General features: G+C 39.9%; 1 protein-coding gene across 1 annotated transcript in view; it reads left to right on the forward strand.

Annotated features, from left to right (window-relative positions):
* The window catches only part of TMTC4 (transmembrane O-mannosyltransferase targeting cadherins 4), a 139388-nt gene that overhangs the window by 36566 nt on the left and 89451 nt on the right, over positions 1-13371 (forward strand). The window lies entirely within an intron of this gene.

The raw sequence follows: 13371 nt of genomic DNA on the forward strand, positions 1-13371 counted from the left end.
TCAGGCAGCCCAGGGAGAGGTAAACCATACCCTAACCTGGGCAGAAAAACATGTGCCGTGCATTTCGTCAATCTTCATTCCAGGGGTAGAGAACTGGCAGGCAGACTATTTAAATCGCCAGTATTTGTTCCCGGGGGAATGGTCCTTTCACCCTGACATCTTCCTGGCTATATGCCAAAGATGGGGGATCCCGGATGTAGATCTGTTTGCGTCCAGGTTCAACAAAAAGATAGACAGATTTGTGGCAAGGACAAAAGATCCTCTTGCATGCGGGACGGATGCGTTGGTGATTCCGTGGTATCAGTTCTCACTGATTTATGCATTCTCTCCTATTCTGCTGCTATCTCGACTTCTTCGCCAGATCAAGCGGGAAAGGAAGTCAGTAGTTCTTGTGGCCCAGAAGATCTTGATATGCAGAAATAGTAAAGATGGTGCTAGGGGCCCCATGGACCCTACCACCACATCCAGACCTGCAAGGGTCAGGTCTCGGCATCAATATCAGTATTGTTTCAGTGTCCGCTTGCTTCGCATTCTTTGATCTGAAGCTTTATACAGGGGATAACGCGGCTTAGTCCTAAAAAGTTAGGGCACCCCTGAACCCTTGGGACTTGAATTTAGTTCTGTCGGCATTACAGAAACAGCCTTTTGAGCTGATACGACATATTCCTTTGGTCCTTTTGACAAGGAAGCTAGTTTTTCTGGTAGCCATTTCTTCTGCAAGAAGGGTATCAGAGTTGGCGACTCTTTCTTGTAAAGCGCCATATTTAATCGTTCACAAGGATAGAGTAGTATTGCATCCTCATACTAGCTTTCTGCCAAAGATGGTTTCAGGTTTTCACCTAAACTAGGATATTGTTTTACCTTAATTTTTTTCCAGAACCCTGTTCTAAGGAAGAAAAGTCACTACACTCTTTGGATGTAGTGAGAGCAGTCAAGATTTATTTGAAGGCGACTGCTCAGATTAAAAAAACAGATGTTTTGTTCGTGTTGCCTGAAGGTCCTAGGAAAGGACAGGCAGCATAGAAATCCACTATTGCCAAATGGGTTCGGCAGGTAGTTATTCAAGCTTATGGCTTTAAGAAGGTTCCACCTTTTCAGGTCAAAGCACACTCCACCAGGGCTATTAGTGCTTCGTTGGCAGTGAATCACCAAGCCTCCATGGCTCAAATCTCCAAGGCCTGGTCTTCCGTCCATACATTCAACAGATTCTATCAGGTGGATGTAAGAAGGCATGAGGATATCGCCTTTGGGCGCAGTGTGCTGCAGACAGCAGCATAGGTCCTCAGGTATGATTGTACCCTTCTTTTGTTTGTGTCCCCTCCCCTCAGGTGGCAGTGCTCTGGGACATCCCATACAGTTATTACTGTGGCTCTGTGTCCCGTGATGTATGATAAAGAAAATAGGATTTTTATAACAGCTTACCTGTAAAATCCTTTTCTTGGAGTACATTACGGGACACAGAGGTCCCTCCCCTCTTTCTGGTTACACGTGTATTGCTTTGCTACAAAACTGAGGTACTCCTGGTAAGGGGAGGGGTTATATGGGGAATTGAACTTCCTGTTTAGGGTGTGCCAGTGTCCATCACCTGAAGGTGCCAAATAACCCCACAGTTATTACTGTGGCTCTGCGTCCCGTGATGTACTCCAAGCAAAGGATTTTACAGGTAAGCTGTTATAAACATCCTATTTTCCCAGCATGTTATATTTTTATTAGCTTGGACCAAATTAAATATGTGTAAACCATACCTGGCTGTTACCCCTGAAGGCTGGAAATCACTGAAGTAATCACCACTACTTCAGTGATCCCTATTTACTCTCTGGTCCCATGCTGAACTTCTGGCCTGATGCATTGTGAATACAGGAAGTCAACCCAGCAACATTTAAGGAATGCATTGCATTTTGTCAATGAATGCAAAGTGTTCTGTGATTGGATGAGGTGGGGTGATGATGTCACGCTCTCCACCTTTTCCAATCAGAGAATGCTTTGTATTCATTCAGAATATGCTGTGCATTCTCTGAATGGCACCTGTGCTAAGCGGGGACCTCCTTTATTAATAATACATTAGGCCGTTCACTCAGCATGGGACCCGGAAGCAAGTGGAGGTGTCTACTTCAGTGATTTGCAGCTTCCAGGGTTATAGTACTTTTTTAAACCATGCCATTACTTAAATGTGGTTATGTAAGTGTATTAAGCCAGAGTATTTGGTTTTAAATTTTTGTTAAGCAATATGGTTGTATTTCCACATTTGAGTCAGTGACCGCTCGAAGCATTCTAGGAAACACTGTAGTTAATGTTGGTTTCCCTAGAGATACTCCTTGTAACCTATTAGGTTGCTTGCTTAGAGCTGATGTATTGATTTCATATTTCATTCAGCAGTTAGATTCTCTGCATTTTTACCCAAGATCAATGCCACTTACTTCCAAAACATTTCCCATAATAACATCATATTCTTTCTGATTCTGGAGACATTGATTCTTCTAACATCAAAGAGTTGTATGGTCACAAATGTAATCTACAGTGTCTTGCTGAGCATATAAGTGAAATTATGTGGCGTATTCTGGAGTAAAATTACAAAGATAATGCAGTGACTACATGCTTTCAACTTAATGTTTATTGTTGTTTACTATCATTATCAATATTATTCCACCAACAGGAGCCATAGCATGAATCATTTCTAAATGGATTTCTTGGCTAAATTAAAATGTGACCAATATTTAGTATTTCTGACTCCTCTGTTTTTTTTTTTTTTTTACAATCTTTATTTATCAAACATTTTTACAAAATTTTTATATAAAACATATACACATACATACATACATCTACACAGAAAAAAAAATAAATCATGGTGTATAGGGGCATTCACAATTAATATTCAGATCATTTTATATATCCCCATGATCTATACTAGCATCATCTGTATACATTTCTGGATATAATTCGTTACTCTATCTTTGCACGGCCCCTATATCTACCACACAATACTATCCCAGTACCCCCCATCAATACCCATCATACACCCTCAACCAATCCTCTTACACAACACCACTCAGCTAACCGAAAAGCAAACAAAAAAAAAAAAACAAAAAAAAAAAAAAAAATTTCTCCAATTCAGAAGAACTCTCCCCCCTTCTCCAACTCTTCATCACAGTATTTGCTCTATCCTTATCCCCTTTTTCTCGTTCCCCTATCGCGGCGAGGTTCTAGACTAGGGTTGTCCCGATACCACTTTTTTAGGACCGAGTACAAGTACCGATACTTTTTTTCAAGTACTCGCCGATACCGATTACCGATACTTTTTTTTTAATGTCACGTGACAGTGTTTTTTTTTTCATTTTTTTTTTTTTTTTTAACAGTGCTTGCTTTTTTTTGGGGGGGGGGGGGGAGGGGGTGAACGTTGTATGTGTGTGTTATTTTTTTTTTTTTTACAATTTTTATTTTTTACAATAATATTTCTTTTATTCTTTATTGTTTTTTTTTTTTTTTTTAATCAGCCCTTTTGGGGGGCTTTGGTGAGATATCAGGGGTCTTAACAGACCTCTGATATCTCCCCCTTGAGACAGAGAAAGAGACAGAGGATAGAGAATCCCCAGTCCCTTTCTCTGCAGCGTCAGCTGCACTGACAATGAATGGAGAGAAGACCGCAGCTTCTCTCCATTCATAAACTGACACATCGTAATCACAGAAGATTACAATGTTTCAGTTATGTGAATGGACAGAGTCAGCTGACTCTATCCATACACAAAGGAAGGAGGGGGAGGACGGAGGAACTGAAGGGGAGAACGGAGGGGACAGATAAGAGCAGAACGAGGGGACAGCGGAGAGGGACAGATAAGGACAGATAAGAGCAGAACGGAGGGGACAGCTGAGAAGGACAGAGGAAAGGAGGGGGCACGGAGGAGGATGCAGTGACAGTCAGCTGTGAGCGATCACCGCTGTCTGTCACTAAAGCTGGTGAAAGCCGCTGGGGGAGAATCTTGTAACTCCCCCACACGCCGATCACAGCTGACAGTCAAGGTATCGGGGGAGGCATCGGGAGCATTTGCCCGAGTACAAGTACTTGGGCAAATGCTCGGTATCGGTGCCGATACCGATACTAGTATCGGTATCGGGACAACCCTATTCTAGACTCTTCCCACACTCTTCCTGTACCTACTCATCTCCTTCCCTCTAATATCATCCTCTCCTCTAAGGATCGCATCACTCCCATTTCACATTCCCATTCTTTTATGGAGGGGGCTTTTTTATTTTTCCAATTTCTAGCTATGACGGTACGTGCCGCAGTTATATAGTACTTCAAAGTTCCCTTTTTTATATTTTTTATTGATCCAGGGATCATTGACAATATCGCCACATATATATCTGATTGTATCTTTACCCCGGTTGTAGCCCTGTATATTTTAAATACCTTTTCCCAAAATGCTTGAATTTCTGGACAAAAATACCAGATATGCGACATTGAGCCTTTTGCTACTTCACATCTCCAACATCTGTCTGTATTATCTGAATTTATTTTGTTCATATCAACTGGGCATTTATACCACCTGGCTAGTATTTTGTAATTTCTTTCTTGATGCCTAGTAGAGATTGATAATTTATGAGTTACTGTAATTGCTTTTTCCCATTTAGCTCTAGGGATAACCATCCCTAGTTCCTCCTCCCATTTTTTTATGTATTGTAACCCTTCCTCCTTGTTTTCTGAAATTAAATATTTATACACAACAGATAAGATATGTGTGGGTCTATGTTTCTGTAACAGTATTTTTTCTAACCCTAACAATGGTCTATTCATTATGGACTCCTTCGTCAAAGATGAAATGTATTGCTGGAGTTGTCCATGCTGAAACCATTTCTTTCTATGTTCGGTACCAAGGGCCTCCAATGGGGGGAGTTTATTTTCTTCCATTATTTCCACTATCCTTGTATCATCCCTCCTTTGCCACTTTAGGAAGGTCTTGGCTTTAAAAGCAAGTGGGAATTCCGGGTTGCTAAAGAGGGGGGTCATTGGACCTCTCAATGTAGATCCTATCCCCCTTTTTATCAAATCGTCCCACACTTTCAAGGTTGATACGACCAAGAAGGGCATATCCCCTTCCCGGGGTCTATATTCCCTCTTAATCCAAGGTAATGATTTCAGTTTTATGTCTGTGACTTCTTCCTCCAGTTTCACCCATTGTTTGTTGTCCATATTATGGAACCAATCCACAATCCTGGTTATAAATATTGATCTGAGGTACAACGAAATGTCTGGGAGAGCCAGTCCACCATCCTTTTTTAGTCTATATAATGTTTTCCTATTTATTCTGGCGCTCTTTTTTGCCCAAATGAAACTTCCTATAGCCTTACGGATTTGATTCATTATGGTTCTTAAGGGATATATAGGTATCGTTTGGAGTATATAAATGATTTTAGGCAGTATATCCATTTTTACAATGTTTATCCTTCCCATCCAGGAAAAGGTCCCTCTATCATAAAGTTGTAGTGTCTTTGTTATTTTACGTATTAGCGGAAGATAGTTAAGTTCCTGTATCTTATTCATCTCTCTAGGGATAAAAATTCCGAGGTATTTAATTGCCTCCTCCTGCCATTTAAATGAAAAGTTTTTTTTTAGGAGCTCAACCAAAGAGTTAGACAGAGAAATATTTAAGGCCTCAGATTTATTATAATTCACCTTAAAATTACTCAAATCTCCAAATCTTTTAAATTCTGCTATTAGATTTGGTATTGTTACCACCGGATTTGTGATGTACAATAACAAGTCATCTGCATATACTGACATTTTATAGTCAATCTGCCCTACCTTGATGCCTTTAATGTCATTATTCTTCCGAATCGCTATTAAGAGGTGTTCCATAACTAATACAAATAAAATTGGGGACAATGGACATCCTTGACGAGTTCCATTGGTGATATTTACTGTATCCGATAACTCCCCATTTGCCCGTATTCTGGCCATTGGATTATGATAAAGGGCCATTATTTTATCCTGCAGTAGGGGACCAATCCCCCACTGCTTTAATGTCTCCCTGAGAAAGCTCCATCCCACCCTGTCAAATGCTTTTTCGGCGTCCACTGCCAACAGGCAGGATGGGATGGAGCGTCTCCGGGCATATTCCACCAGTGTTAATGTTTTAAGCGTATTATCTCTCGCCTCTCGCCCCTTTATAAATCCCACCTGGTTTAGATGTATATGTGCCGGTATTATTGGGGTAAGTCTGTTAGCGATAATCTTTGAATACAATCTAATATCAATATTAGTCAAGGATATTGGCCTATAATTACCACAGAAAGAGGGATCCTTTTCCGGTTTAGGTATGAGTGAGATATATGCCTGTAGGCTATGCGGGACAAACGGTTGAGAGGTAGATACAGAGTTAAATGTTCTTTTAATAATAGGGATTAAGACGTCTTTAAATGTTTTATAAAACCGTGGGGTAAAACCATCCGGGCCTGGGCTTTTCCCTATCACTAATGAATCTATTACTTTTTGTATTTCTATCTCTGAAAATTCTTGTTCTAACTGTTCTATATCTGTTGTTGTTAGTGATGGTAATGCTGTGTCTTTGATATATTGTTGTATATTTTCTTGATATCTTATCGGGTCTGTATTTGCTAATTGGTTTGGTAAATTATATAGATTATTATAAAAAGTATGGAATGCTTTCAAGATACCTTTTGGATCATATATCATTTCATCATTATCTGCTTTGATTTTAACAATGGATGAGGCGTTAATTCGCTGACGTAAAGCTCTTGCCAGTAATTTACCCGGTTTATTGCCATGTTGGTAAAATAACGTACGATTTTTATCCCTAATTTGTAATGTCTGCTCATTAAGTAGATTTTGCAGTTCCGTTTTCTTTTCTGTTAATTCTAATAATACTTCTCTAAGAGGATTTTGCTTATGCTGAGTTTCCAGTTTAGATATTTCCTTCAGGAGGTGGGTCGTTCTATTCCTTTTTGCCTTTTTTAGTCTAGCCCCATGCTTTATGAATAGGCCCCGAACTACGCATTTTAACGCTTCCCATTGGATCAAAAGGGAGGTAGTATCGCTTATATGATCTTTAGAAAAGTTTATTATTGCCCTCTTTATTTCTGAAACGCATACCTCATCAAATAGCAAATTATCATTCAATTTCCAGGTACCTCTTGAGCTCCTCTCCCTGGAAATATCTAATACTAGAAATATCGGTGCATGATCTGACCATATGGCACTGCCAATTTCAGAGGAGGAAGTCACAGCTACTCCCAGCTGATTCATCAGAAAGAAATCGATTCTGTGATAAGTACCATGAACCTTGGAGTGGAACGTATAGTCTCTTTCCAGGGGATGGAGCGCCCTCCATATATCGACCAGATGATGCTTAGCCATTACTTCCCTAAATTTGACTTTATCCTTAGCCTTCTGCATTATTAATGTTGCTGAAGTATCCCTATCATTATCCAATATAAAATTAAAGTCTCCCCCAATTATCGTAATCCCTTCCGCTTTTTCCATAAGATCTGTGATCAATTGTGCTCCTACTTTAGATTGTCCCTGGTTAGGTAAATATACATTAATAAATGTATATTTCTTACCAAATATTAGGAGCTTGAGAAATATTGCCCTACCGTCTCTATTTCTCCATTCTTCCAAAACCTGATGTGGTAATGACTTATGTATCGCTATAGAGGCTCCTCTCGATTTTGAATATGCGAAGGAGTCATGATACCAAGCGTTATAATATCCCTTTTGCAACTTGGGTATATGGTCCGCCCGAAAATGGGTCTCTTGAAAAAAAATCACATTTACTTTTTGTCTGTGGAAAGAGTACAGAACCTGCGCCCTCTTTGCCGCTGAATTTAAACCTCTAACATTATAAGAGCATATTTTAATTGAGTCCATACGGAAAAGGAGAGAGAAAGAAAAGAAAAAAAAAAAAGCCACAAATCTGTTACCACTCACCCCAATCAACCCAGCCACACAACCTACTTCTACTCACTATCTATTCGACTCCTTCGAGTCTAACCTTACCAAGTAAGTTCCCTAGATTGGGGAATAAAAGGATATCCTCCCCAGGATTGAACGTGCCTAGCCCAGGCTATAATTTTTATTATTCCAAAAAAAAAAAAAAAAAAATCCCACGGTATCAATTAAAAAAAAAATTAAAAAAAACTCCTCTAATCAGGCATATTATATAAACAGTTATAGCCCATATATCCTTAAAGAAAAAAGATAGAATGGAAAAAAAAAAAAAATATAGAAAAAATTATATATAAAAAAAAATAGATTAATAAATAAATTCTGTATCCATTACAAAATTTAGTGGGAGAGGGAAAAAAAAAAAAAAAAAAAAAACCATGAACCCCCAAAATAGTCCCCCTATCCCACCCAGTAAGTTAAAGAACCTCAACCGGATCAACTATCTAGTGTGATATACAAAATAGTGCACATATAGGAACAACATTTTCATTTTTCTTGCCTTAACCCCTACCCCAATATATATCAAGCCTTGTACGAATACCTTCAGTGAAAAAAAAAAAAAAAAAAAAAGGGGAAAAAAAATCCCCCAACCCCCACGCCCTCCCCACGTCAAATACCAATCAAACCTTGTGCATCACTAGTGCCTAGTGAGTTATAGTGGAATATTGCCAAACATAAAAGAAAAACATGAAAACCCTAAAAAAAAAAAAAAAAACCCCTGACCCACCCAGTAAAGTGTAAACTTGAGGACAGTCAGCCATATCTACTGTCCAGTGTAGAAAAAACATGAACCCCCAAAATGGTCCCCCTATCCCACCCAGTGGGTTAAAAAACCCTCAACCGCATCAGCTATCTAAGGTGATACACAAAATACTGCACATATAGGAACACCATTTTCATTTTTCTTGCCTTAACCCCTTCCGCCATATACATCAAACCATGTACCAATACCTTTAGTGAGAAGAGAGGAAAAAAAAAAAAAAAACACAAAACCCCACCGACCAAACATGATAAAGATAATGTGCATTTAAAAAACTCTGAAAAACTATCAGGAACATATTTTGACTTATAACAAATAATCCATGTCAATCATTTGCAATAAAAAAAAAATTAGATACCCCACCCACCACCCTACCCTTGTAATTTAATGTGTCTTAATTCTCTCAATATTGGACATGAATAAACCTGTCTTATCTTCTAAATCCACAATACTAAAAAAAAAAAAAAAAAATAACCAAAACTAAAAAAAAAAAAAAAAAAAAAAAAAACCAAACCCCACCGATCAAACATAATAAAGATAATGTGCATTTAAAAAACTCTGAAAAACTATCAGGAACATATTTTGACTTATAACAAATAATCCATTTCAATCGTTTTAAAAAAAAAAAAAAAAAAAGATCCTCACCAACCCAACCTAACAAAATAATGTACAATTTTACTCTAAGAAATTATCAGAAACATATTTTGACTTATAACATATAGTCCATCTCAATCATAATACTAACTAACAAATAAAAAGCAAAAAAAAAAAAAAACAACATTTTAATTTTTCTTCACTTAAACCCTGCCCCAGTATATACCAAAACGTATTCCAATACCTTAAGTGGGAAAAACAAAAAAAAAAAAAACACAACAACAACAAGGACCCCCCCCCCCCCCACCCATCCACCACTAAAGCTCTCTATCTTCCTCTATATTGTCTCCAATCCAATCCCTGATATGAATGTGGCCAGTCCGGCAAATGAATCAGGGGTAATTGCAGAAGTCTAGAAAATTCAGGGAGATCATTAATGTCCTGAAAAATAACCCTTCGGCCGCCTTGATGAACAATGACCTGGAAAGGAAAACCCCATCTAAATAGGATTTCCCTTTCCCTCAACACATCCAACAATGGTTTCACTGCTTTTCTTCTTATTAGCGTGTATTTTGACAGGTCCTGCAAAAATATAATCTGCGCACCCTCATATTCAAAATCCCGGTGCCGCCGTGCCGCCATCATAATTTTTTCCTTAACCTGAAAAAAATGTATTCTACAAATCACATCTCTAGGTTTTCCTGAATCATTGACTTTAGGGCCTTGGATTCTGTGGAATCTGTCGATCTCTATTTCTGTCTCCCCTGGACGCTCCAGCAATGAATTAAATATATTTTGGAGAGTTTTCCCAAGGTTCTCTACATTCACAGTCTCAGGAAGTCCTCTGACTCTTATATTGTTTCGTCTACTTCTATTTTCGAGGTTGTCCGTGATATTTATTATGTAGCTCAAGTATCGATCGTGTTCTATCTTTTTCTCTTCTAATAAAATCATTTTTTGATCCAGATTTACAATTTTAGTGTCCATGTCCATGATCTTATTTTGCATATCAGTCAGAGATGTTTTCAACGTTTGTATTTCAGATTTATAAGAGGATTCTAATCTGTGTATGTATTTATCCATATCTTCCCTGGTTGGTAGAGCTTTTATATATGTCTGTAAATTCCACATGGGGCCTCCTTCTGCTCCCTCCATATCCATCATAAGAAGCTGTGTGTGTGCTCACTAGGGCTACTACTTGTTCCATGCTCTACTTCTCCAGCTGGAGATGAGAAATTTAGCTCAGTTAGAATAGAGCTATTTTGTTGATCCTGTGGTTGTTGAAAAAAACCTTTAATATCTGACTTTTGTGCTGATGCGGGTTTAGGGGGATATTTAGCTGACCCCCCCAATGATCCCCTTTTTGTTTTCTGGGAATGCGTGCTTTTAGGAGGCATGCTATATTTAAGGTATACAGCTATAAGGGAGTAAAGCTCTCACTTGAACCCAAATTTTACCGCCCTTATTTCACTATGTATACTGTCTCTTTTAGAGTTCGTTTCAACAAATGTAATATTCCTTTACCTCATTTAACAGAACCAAATCAGGTAATGTTCATCAGATCAGATATTAATAAATAAAAAGGCACTTTTTACCTTGCCATATCCGACTTCTTATAGCCTCTAGTAGAGTACCTTGTATATATCTGGAATAACACTATTCCCCACTGCTGTTATGGAGACTCTTGAGCAAAAATCATCCAGGGTTATATCAGTAACACTGTTACCTCTGCACTCCGTGGGGATTAGTTTTTCCCTTTTCTTTTCCTCCTTTTTCTTTCCTTTTTCTTCTGTCTCCACTCCTTCCTTCCTCTCTCAACAAAAAAATAGAAGAGAACTTTCTGCACACGCGGACTCTCCCTCCACCCGGTCTGTGGGATCCCTCTCTCCGAGCGGTTGAATGAACGCGGTGGAGCTCGAATCGGAAGGACTCGGCGGGACTCAGTTTAGCTCGTGCTTTCACGGTGAGACTCGGATCTAGCCGCTCATTCTCACCACTTCCTCCTTCCACAACACCTCGTCCTCGATCGTCCGTGGATCCAATAGCCTAACACCAGGGCTTGAGAGCAGGAAAGGGCACAAAGACAGGCAGCTGGCTTGGAGAATTGTTTGTTCAGCAGTGTGCTGTATGGGAGGACTGGGGAGGTCTATGGAATCATTAAAGACATGCAACAGCTGATTGCCTGGGCTAGTGGAGCGAACTCACTGCACGTCCATCCTGGTCAGTCACTCCTCTGTTTTTTAAAGTGTTTCTCAAGCCAATACATTTTCTAGTTGTAAGAGCAGTGGGAAAGGATTCTAACCTCTGTCAGGTTTTTATTGCTATATCCTTATTTGGGAGAATCGCTCACAACTGCTAACAAAAATATTCTGGATTTTTCTATGCTACTTTTACAACCAAAGTATTTAATCTGAAGTTTTGAAATCACCATTGATTTACTTGCAGTATAGTTCCAGGTACATACATGACTTTATAAGATCAGAGGCAACTTAAGACATGCATGTTAAGGCGGGCAGATGTGTCATGTTCAGTGGAACCTTAAAAATACTTAGGTGTTATGTGCGCAGGCTTGGACTAGCCCACCCAGTGTGTCCTCCTGTGTGCACCTACTTCACAAAAATACAGTACAACTGCCATAAGCTGTAATTGACAATTCGATAGGCTGTAAATTACAAAGCCTGCTGCTCTTCTCCTTAAACCCAGTCGCCCCCAGCTGTAGAAGGTATTAATGTCAAATCTCTGTGTTTTTGTGCAAGAATTGCAACTGATCTGAGGTATATCCAGTTCCCAGTCCAGAAACAGTCATGTATAGTATCTTGTATTTTCAGAAGCTGTTTAAACACACTAGCCCTTGTATTTATCTTGGTACGGATTTCTTTTAGATATACAGTATTAAAGTTCAAATTCACCCATTACGTAACCCCACCCCCTTCTGACGTCGCGGGGAATGCCACAGGGAAGTCCCCGTCAAGTCCCCGTGCGTCAGAGGGGGGCGGGGTCACCGGGTGGCCCCGCCCCCGTTATTTAAGAACCGTCAGAGGAGAAGTGTCACACAGCGGGAGCCTCCCTCCATGCCATCATGGATGCGGAGCGGCCCGAGAAGAAGATAAGACACCGCGGAGGAAGATGCCAGACGAGAACACCGGAGGAAGAACCAGAAGAAGAAGATGGAGGAAGAAACCGAAGGAAGATAGAAGAAAGAAGAAGCATTTAAATAAAGGAATTGTCAAATACTGTCTCTTGTCATTTTTAACATTTTTGACAGTTTTTTTGTGAAATGGTAGGAAGTACCCCCTTACCATTTCACACAAGGGGGAGGGCTGAGATCTGGGGGTCCCCCCGCCCGCAGACCCCCACAACCACCAGGCATGGGTTGTGGGGATGAGGCCCTTGTCCCCATCAACATGGGGACAAGGTGTTTTGGGGCTACCCCAAAGCACCCTCCCAATGTTGAGGGCATGTGACCTGGTACGTTTCAGGAGGGGGGGCCTGCGGCCTGCCAGGTTACATGCTCGGATAAGGGTCTGGTATGGATTCTTGGGGAGACCCCACGCCGTTTTTTGTTTTTGTTTTTTTTTAATCTTGGCGCGGGGTTCCCCTTAATAACCATACCAGACCTGAAGGGCCTGGTACGGAATTTAGGGGGACAACCCATCCCCCCCCCCCCCCCACATCATTTTTTTTTTTTTTTTTTTTAATTTTGGTTCGGGGTTCCCCTGTGGGGAATTCCCATGCCGTTTATCAATGAACTTTTATGTGTATTGTCGGACCGGCAATTCATTAATAGCCGCGAGTAGTTTTAAATGACTTCTTTTTCTTTGAAATGTCATTTTGCTGTCAGACTGTTCTAAACACAGGAAACATGCGCCCCTTTACAGGCATACTATAGACACCCCCCAGGTACCAAATTTAAAGGAATATTACACTTTTATTGTTTCACTTTAAGCATTATTAAAATCACTGCTCCCGAAAAAACGGCCGTTTTTAAAACTTTTTTGCATTGATCCAGGTCCCCAAACACTTTTTATGACAATAACTTGCATATAAGCCTTTAAAA

The sequence above is a fragment of the Aquarana catesbeiana genome, linkage group LG02 (genome assembly GCF_042186555.1).
Source record: "Aquarana catesbeiana isolate 2022-GZ linkage group LG02, ASM4218655v1, whole genome shotgun sequence".
NCBI lineage: Eukaryota > Metazoa > Chordata > Amphibia > Anura > Ranidae > Aquarana > Aquarana catesbeiana.